Here is a 7,868-nt window from a genome sequence, read left to right on the forward strand (position 1 = left end):
TCAACACTTGCCTTTCTGACTTTGTTTCTAAATTTCTACCTTTCTAATTTTGTTTGTTTCTAATTTTTTTTTGGTTTCTAACTTGGTTTGTTTTTAACTTTCTACCTATAGAAATTTGTTTGTTTCTTGTATTTTACCTCTTTGTTTGTTTCTAAATTTCTGCCGTTGTAACTTTGTTTCTAACTTTCTACTTTTTAAGTTTCATTTGTTTTTAACTTTTTCCATTCCTCCCAGCGAGGGACGTGTGCAGAATACCAAAACCTGTTAAGTTCTTCATTTTTACATCTCTAGGCAAATGCTACTGATTTAGATGTAAATTCATTTTGAAATGCGCCAGCCCTCTCTCTCTACTCTGTCGCATACAGGAATATAAGAAGCTGGGAATAGAGATCAGCAAGTTTTGAGAATAACGAGCCGGCGTTTTTCTGTAGGAAGGAAGGAAGCAAGTGCCTGGCCCCAGGAGCCGAGACGCTCGGGCTGCAGGAGCTGCAGAGCGCCCAGAGCCGGCTTTTCCCTCTGCTCTGTCCCTGCCCCCGGGCTGAGCTGGGCGGCGCTGCTGCCGCCTGGTGGCGAGAGCGCGGCACTGCCGCCCCCGACACGGCGCCCCGGCGCTGCTGCCGCCCGGTGCCGGCTGAGCCGAGAGGGCGGGCGGCGGCCTCGGTGGCTGCCGAGCGTGGCAAGGGCAAGGAGCGGGAGCGAGCGGGGCTGGGTCTGTCAGCGGAGGGGAGGGGCGAAGGGCGGTTCGGAGCGCCAAGGGACACGGCCGTGCGTGAGCGGGGCCAGAGCGGTGAAGAGGAGTGGGCGCCGTGCGGGGCGGCGACCGCGAGGAATGACAGCGCGGGGGGCGGCCCGGCGGGGCCGGTTTTGCCGGGCAGCAGAGGCGCGGTCGCAGCGCGACCCGGGGCGGGGAGCACCGGGCGGGCACGGTTGGAAATCGAGCCGCCCGCGTGCCGCTCTCAAGGGGGCGGCTCGGAAAGGAAGGCGCAGTTCGGCACTCTCGGGACGGCGTTAAGTGACCTTGCAGAGGGTGGTTTACACTTCCGCCACACTCAAGATGGCGGACGCACTAGGCCCCCTTTGAGAGGTGTCCCTGCCGATGCCTGCCGCCGGTCGCGGAGCAGTCGCCCGCCGCCGCTGCCGCTGACCCCACCAGCCGTGTCCTCGCTCCGGGAAGCACCGCGGAAAATCGCGCGGAAAGCGCGGGGCCGGCGTCGGAGTCCGGGCCGGATTCAGGCAGCCGAATAGACGCCCTTGTGAGGAGCGGCGGGGGCCGCTAAAGATGGCGGCTCGACCGGAAGTGGCTTCTGCCAGCAGCCAAGATGGCGGCGAAGGGCGGAAGTTTCGTCGCAGCCACACTAAAGATGGCGGTGGTGTGCACTGTTTTCTGACCTTCTCAATATGGCGGCAGGGAAGCCCCAAGGCTGCGTCTATTCGGCTGCCTGAACGCGACGCCGACGCCGACGCCAGCCCAGCGCTTGCACACAATTTTCTGAGGCGTTTCCCGCTATGCGGACACCGACTGTGGGGTCAGCGGCGCCTGGGGCAGGCGGGAGCATTCAGGCAGCCAAATAGACGGAGCGGGGTCCTTCCGGCCGCCATCTTGAGAAGGTCGAATAGCCACTGACGCAATCGCCACATTGGTGCGGTCCCGGCGACTTCCGCCCTTCTTCGCCAGCAGCGGCAATGGCGGGGAGCGCGGGGAGCAGCGCGGCCGGGCCGGGGGCACCGGCGCGGCTGCTCCGGGCTCGGAGGTGAGCGGGGAACGGGGACAGCCCCGAGCGGACGGTGGGGGCCGCGGGGGATGGGTGTCCCGGCCCAGGGATGGGTGTCCCGGCCCAGGGATGGGTGTCCAGGCACAGGGATGGGTTCCTGGACTATCTAATAATATTATATAACGATCGTACAAGGAGATCTATGTAAAAAAATCCTCCATGGTCATCCTTCTCCCAGCCCCTCTGTGTTTTCAGGATCTTGGGGGAAGAGTTTGGGTCTGGACAAGGCTCTCGGGCACAGGGTGGGATTCTTGGGGTGCAGGGCCAGGATTTGGACTCGATGCTCCCTGCGGGTCCCTTCCAGCCCAGGAAATGCTGCGATCCTGTGCCTCTGAGGGTGAAATAAAGGGCACCGGTGGGGTTTGTGCCCGCTGTGTTCACGGCCCCGCCGGCTCAGGGCGGGTTCAAGGCGCAGCTGCCCCGAGCCAGCGGGACCGGCCGGGGCTGCTCGCTCCCGGTGCTGCCGCCTTGTGGGGAGAGCCCGGCACTGCAGCCCGCACAGGCGCTGGACCACGGGATCGGCGTGGAACAGCAGCGCAGGGGGAGTGCTGAGGCAGCGCAGGGAATGCTGCGGTCCCAGGGAATGCTGCGGTCCCAGGGAAGGCTGAGGCGTCCCCTGCCCGGGGCACTCGGCAGCAAATCCCTGATGTTGAGCAGAAAAAGGAAAGTTCTGGGTTAGTGGGAGGAGGTTTCTGGAGTGGAGCTGGGACAGGTGCTGATCCACGCATGGAATCACGGGGTGGTTTGGCTTGGAAGGGACCACCAAGATCATTTACACTCTGTTTGTTGTCTGGTTCCACAGCAAAGACCATCCAGAACTGCCACCTCACCCTCACGGACAGCAGGAATGTCTTCCATAGCTCTTGTTTCGGAATGGGAATGGCTGTTGGGAGCTCTGGCAGGACCAGGTAAGAACAGAAATGGGATCATTCTGGCTGCTGCTGGAGGTGGTTTTCTGCTTTCAGGCTGTTCTTCTGATTGATCCTTTCACAGCAGTGTTCTAGGGCAAATTTGAGGGTAATTCCAGGAATTTCAAACCAGATAAAAACTGGTGGGGCAAAAAATGTGAACCTGATCCATTTCTGGTAATTCCAAGCTTCTCCCACAGCACTGTTCCAGGGGAAAGCTGATGAAAGGATAAAGATGCAGAGGAACAAGTGCTGTAAACCCCCCAGGCTCTCTGACAGAGCAAACCTTCCAGTAATGCCAGTACATTGCTCTGAGAGACTCTGGGATCACAAGGTTTTCCAGGAAAGCAAAACAAAGACAGAGATGAGGGAATAAGCATCCAGTTAAGAATGGTTTGGTGGGTGTAGGAATGATTCTTATATGTTTGATGCTTCCCTTTTTATTCCTGAATAATTTTAAAATGATTCCTTGAATAAATCATCTAAATTTGGGAATTTAAATTTGAGAGGGAACAGTGCAACATTAATACAGGCAGAGATCATGGAATGGTGGAATGGTTTGTGTTGAAAGCCCCATCTCTGAGCCTGTTCTGGGCAGGCTCCTGCCCATCGGCCACTCCTTGCAGGTGGACATGGAAGTGATGGAGGCGTTCAGGGAACGCTGATTGTTTTTCCCTGCCTCTGGCAGTCAGGTCATTACAAAGATTAATTGACCTCTTCCAGTGGGGAGACATTTAAACAAGAGGTGCCAAAAGAATTGGAGCTTCTGCACGATGAAATCTGCAAGTATCCAACTTAAGATCCCCCCTGGATCGTCACCGGTCCGACTCCCACAGACTGGTCACCTTGGCCAGGAGTGTCCAATCCTGCTGTCAGTGCATTGGGCCGGGGTCTCATTTTCATTTCATGTAAAGACCCTCTGGGTGCCCCCCAGTCACTGGAAAGACTGGACTGGGCTCCCAGGACAGTAATTCCAGGTGTTCTCTTCATGGGAATAGCACGGGAGCCTTCCCCTTGGCCAGAGGAGCAGCCAGTGCCTCCCTCAGTCCACAAATCCCCAGGACAGAACACAGATAAAGCAACAGGAATATGGAAATCCCCCACAGTGGGAGATTCTGGTGCTCTGGATTAGATTTTGGATTTATAACGTTAAAGGGAGGGGTTTCAAAGACTGAAATACTATGTTTTATGACTTAAACATTTTCTTAAAAGACTTTTGAAACTGTACTACAAAAGCTGCAGAAGACTCCCACACCCTGAATGGGGCCCTGAGGCCTGACACTGCTCGCTGATGAAGATAAGATCAAGTAACAGCTCAGGGCTGGGGATATTCATGGAGCTCAGGCTTAACACCTCCAAGATGAGGAGCACGGCCCCAGGGCTATCAGCTGCCCGGGCTCGCACCAAGGGGTGGAGGGAGGAGAGGCTTTGGGTACCTTGGAAAAGCCGGTGGTCACAGACGCAGTGACTGCCCATCCTCCACTGTGCAGAGCCCAGCTGCGGGGTCCTCACCGGGGGGAGGAAGCTCATCCACAGCAGAAGGGGTGACATGGCCCAGCACAGGGGCCCCCAGACCCTGCAGCAGAGCACCAGAGATGATGCAACAGACCCTCAGTGTTGCAAGGGACAGTGTCAAGCCGGCCCCTGCAAGAGAGGCACGTGGGCGTTCCCGCCTGGCCCAAAGTGTGCATTAACCCACGGAATTCTGCACCCTTCGGCTGTGGCAGCATGTGGCGGCGTGGCCACGGCGCCCACGGGGGACCCTCACCACCGGCAGAGCGGATGGAGGGGAGCAACGAGACGTCGTTGGCACCCTCAGATGGGTGATGGGCTTCCATCCAACCCCTCTCCCTGTTCCCCCACGCACCCTTCTGTTTTCTATTTCTTTCTCTCTCTTCCCTTCTCTTTGCCTCTCTACTATTAAATAAAATACATCCATTTTTTTGGCACCAACATCTAGCCTCGTTTGGTTTTAATCTCGTTTCTGGGGATATTTTGAACCTTCTAAGTTCTTTCTGGTTTATGCACAGAGACTTAGCTTGCTTTGCTTTTCTGGGTTTAAACCGGATCGTAACAGGGCGGGTGTGGAGGGGTTTTTCTCCCTCTCCTGTTCATTAGTGTTACCACTGCTCTTGTTGCTCTCACTATGTGTTGTCATTAATCTCAAATGATTGTATTTGGTTTCCATTCTTAAACTGTTCTGAGCTGGAATTTTGTCTCTGGTCTCTTCCCCATCCCACGGGGGGTGAGGGAGCGGCTGCTGGTGCCCAGCTGGGGTCCAGCCATGGCCCCGGGCACTTCTGGGGGCTCCGAACCCGAGGGACAGGAGCGGTTTTGGGCTCACAAAAAGAGACCCAGTGCTGCGTTTCGGGGGCTCAAAAGCAGGCGCAGAGCTTAAAAGCAGAGACTGAATCCTGCATTGTGGAGTCCTATTACCGCAGGCCGAGGCCCTAGGGTATATCACTGTGTCCCGCAGCCGTAGGGAGGAGGAGGAGGAGAGAAGATCCAGCAGGCAGGAATTGTGCAGCAAGATTGATTAATTATTTTACAAACTCTTTTATAGACTTCTTTCTTCACAGTCTAATTGGACAAAGGATCAGCCTCCCCTTGGGGGTGATTGGCTAAAATCCTAAAACATCCATTGTCAAAATATTTTTCTACTGTACCATAAAGAAGACTTTTCAAGGTTGCAGGTGGCTTGGTTGTTTACATAATTCTGCTACCTCTTCTGTGAGAGAGAAAAGTCTCAGAAAATAGCAAGAAAATCCTTGCTAGCAGCATTTCTCGATCTACAGAGTCCTGAGCGCAGGCTCCTATGGCCAGAGTTGGGACTCAGAAACAGTGACTAAATCCTGTTTTCAGGGCTTGAGGAAGAGAGCGAGGCCTGTGTGTTTGGGCTCACAAAGAGAAACGGAAGTGCTGCGTTTTGCTGGCCCTGAATTAAAGCCCAAGTGCCGTGTTTTGATGCTCAAAGTGGGCTCTTCGGGCCAGGGCGAGTCTGTGTCTCTGGGCTCCGAGTCCTGCCTCAGGCACAGCCCGAAGCCGGGCTCGCCGGCCCCACGCAGAGCTCGGGAGCAGCGACTCAGCGCCGCGTCCGGGGCTGGCGGCAGAGCCCGGGGCCGCGTCGTGGGGCCCAAGGCGGGCTCCGGGAGGGGCTCAGGGCTGGGAGCGGAGCCCGGCCCGGCGCGTCGGGCCCGGCTCGGGATCCCGGGGCTGCCCGGGCGCCGGCACAGCCCCGGCTCCCCGCGGAGAGCCGGCCGGAGCAGGAGCGGCAGCGCCGGGCTCGGCCCCAGCGCCCGTCCCGGAGCGGCTCCTCCCGGTGCCGATCCCAGCCCCGATCCCGCCGGGGGAGAGGCGGCACCGCCCGGGACCCGCAGCGGCCGCCGGCAGGACCGGGACCCGCGGCCCCGGTGCGGCCCCGGTGCGGCCCCGGTGCGGCCCCCGGTGCGGCCCCCGGTGCGGCCCCGGTGCGGCCCCGGTGCGCGGGGCGGGTCCGGCCCGGGAGAGAGGGGCGGGGCCCCGAGCGATGGAGCCGCCCCCGTGCCGGGCAGGGCGGGCCCCGGGGCCGGGCGGGGCCGGGGCTCTGGGGCGGTCCCGGGCGGGGCCGAGCGGGGCCGAGGGCGCGGCTTCAGGGGCGGCCCCGGGCCCGGCTCAGGTGCGCGGGGCGGGGTCCGCACAGGTGCGCGGGGTCCCAGGGCGGCTGCGCAGGGCGGGGCCGAGGTGATTTAAGCCCCCGAAATCGCCCCCGCCGCCATTTGCTCCCTCAGAGCTCGGGGAGGCTGCGGCCGGGTCGGGCTCCCCCTCTTTCGTCCCCCTCTTTCTTCCCCCTCTTTCTCCTGCCCTTATCCTCCTCCTTCTTCCCCCGCTTATCACCTCTTTCCTACCCCCCCAGTTTCTTTCTCTCTCCCCCACACCCTCCCTGTCTCTCCCAGCCCCCCGCCTGCCCTCTCCCCAGCGCCCCCCACCCTCTCTCCCTGCTCCCCTGTGCATCCCCGACCCCCCCACCCCTCCTTTCTCCCCTTTCCGTACCCCGCTCCCCAACCCGACTCCCCTCTCTTCCCCCTCCTCTGACCATCATCCCTCCCCCTCACCCGGCCTTTCCCTTCCCCCCTCGTTCTCCCCAAGCCACCCCGACTCCTCTCCCTACCCCATCTCATCCCTCCCCTTTCCCTCTTTCCCCCGCAGCCGCGGGGCTCGGGGCGCCGGAGAATAAAGCCCAGAGGGCCGGAGCCCGGCGCCCCTGCCCTCGCTGGAGCCTCGCACGGGGGACCCGCTCGGCGGGTCCCTCGTGCAGTACAAAAACAGCGCCGGGGCTCCGGCTTTCCACACATCACACTGGGGATCCCCTCCTCAGGAGGGGTTCCCGAGGGGGGTGGTGGGTTTGGGGGGTGGGGGGTGTGTTGGGGTAGGGTGGGCCCCCTCCTCAGGAGGGGGTCCCGGGGGGAGTGGGTGGGGTGGGTTTCGGGGAGGGTGGTGGGTTGGGGCGGGCCCCCTCCTGAGGAGGGGGTCCCGGGGGGGGGTGGGTGGGGTGGGCCCCCTCCGGAGGAGGGGGTCCCGGGAGGGGGTCAGGGTGGGCCCCCTCCGGAGGGGGGGGTCCGGGGGAGGGGGTGGGGCGGAGGGGGGACTTTCCCCCCCTCCAGTCCCCGCCCCCTCTCCCGGACCCCCTCCTCCGGAGGGGGGCTCGCCCCGGCCCCCTCCCCGGGACCCCCTCCTCCGGACCGGGGCCCCGGGGGGGGGGGGGGCGGGTGGGGTGGGGGGGAAGCAGAGGGGGTCACGTCACTCTGCACCATGAACACACATAGAGACCACAGGCCAAACCAACAGCCCCCCCCCCCCGCCAGGCCCCCCCTCCCTCCCCCCGGGGCCCCGGTCCGGAGGAGGGGGTCCCGGGGAGGGGGCCGGGGTGAGCCCCGTCCGGAGGAGGGGGTCCGGGAGAGGGGGCGGGGAACTGGAGGGGGGGAAACTTCCCCCCTCCGCCCCACCCCCCCCCCCGGACCCCCTCCTCCGGAGGGGGCCCACCCTGACCCCCTCCCGGGACCCCCTCCTCCGGAGGGGGCCCGCCCCACCCCACCCCACCCCCCCCGGGACCCCCTCCTCAGGAGGGGGCCCGCCCCAACCCACCACCCTCCCCGAAACCCACCCCACCCACTCCCCCCGGGACCCCCTCCTGAGGAGGGGGCCCACCCTA

General features: G+C 61.6%; 1 long non-coding RNA gene across 2 annotated transcripts; it reads left to right on the forward strand.

Moving 5' to 3' along the window:
* Positions 1 to 1,657: 1,657 nt before the first annotated feature.
* On the forward strand, positions 1,658 to 4,604 carry LOC116438860. 2 transcript variants are annotated; one of them, XR_004237954.1, is made up of 3 exons: positions 1,658 to 1,751; positions 2,575 to 2,680; positions 4,171 to 4,604. It is a non-coding gene; the product is annotated as an uncharacterized LOC116438860 (long non-coding RNA). The 2 variants fall into 2 exon arrangements; XR_004237955.1 differs by lacking the exon at positions 1,658 to 1,751 and adding an exon at positions 2,442 to 2,484.
* The last annotated feature ends 3,264 nt before the right edge of the window (positions 4,605 to 7,868 follow it).

The sequence above is a fragment of the Corvus moneduloides genome, unplaced genomic scaffold, assembly GCF_009650955.1.
Source record: "Corvus moneduloides isolate bCorMon1 unplaced genomic scaffold, bCorMon1.pri scaffold_134_arrow_ctg1, whole genome shotgun sequence".
NCBI classification, from domain to species: domain Eukaryota; kingdom Metazoa; phylum Chordata; class Aves; order Passeriformes; family Corvidae; genus Corvus; species Corvus moneduloides.